The sequence below is a fragment of the Eimeria mitis genome, genomic scaffold, assembly GCF_000499745.2.
Source record: "Eimeria mitis Houghton genomic scaffold, Emh_scaff1197, whole genome shotgun sequence".
Lineage (NCBI taxonomy): Eukaryota > Apicomplexa > Conoidasida > Eucoccidiorida > Eimeriidae > Eimeria > Eimeria mitis.
In genome coordinates this window covers 3,976-4,237 of record NW_013568151.1, presented here as the reverse complement: position 1 = coordinate 4,237, position 262 = coordinate 3,976, and the positions used below count along the sequence as shown (strand labels likewise).

The 262-nt window shown below is 41.6% G+C and overlaps 1 protein-coding gene across 1 annotated transcript in view; it reads right to left on the bottom strand.

The window, feature by feature from the left end:
• The window catches only part of EMH_0031660 (1-deoxy-D-xylulose 5-phosphate synthase, putative), a gene marked incomplete at both ends in the record, with an annotated part of 6,728 nt that overhangs the window by 4,023 nt on the left and 2,443 nt on the right, over nt 1-262 (bottom strand). The gene's annotated exons all lie outside the window — the stretch shown is intronic.

Sequence of the window (262 nt, the reverse complement as noted above, 5' to 3'; positions counted from 1 at the left end):
AAGGAACACGGGGGGTTGCTGGGCACAGGTTACTCGGAAAGGTTGGAGATGGAGGGGAGAGGAAATACCGCCGCAATACAAACTATAAACCCTAAACCCTAAACCCTAAACCCTAAACCCTAGAGTTCATTCTCTTGAGCTAAACCCTCAATACCGAACGAATGAATAGTAAACCCTAAAACATATAATATTTAGGGTTTACGGTGTTTAGTTTGATGAGGGTTTAAACTGTTTCCTAAACTTCCACCTGAACGAAAAAAAA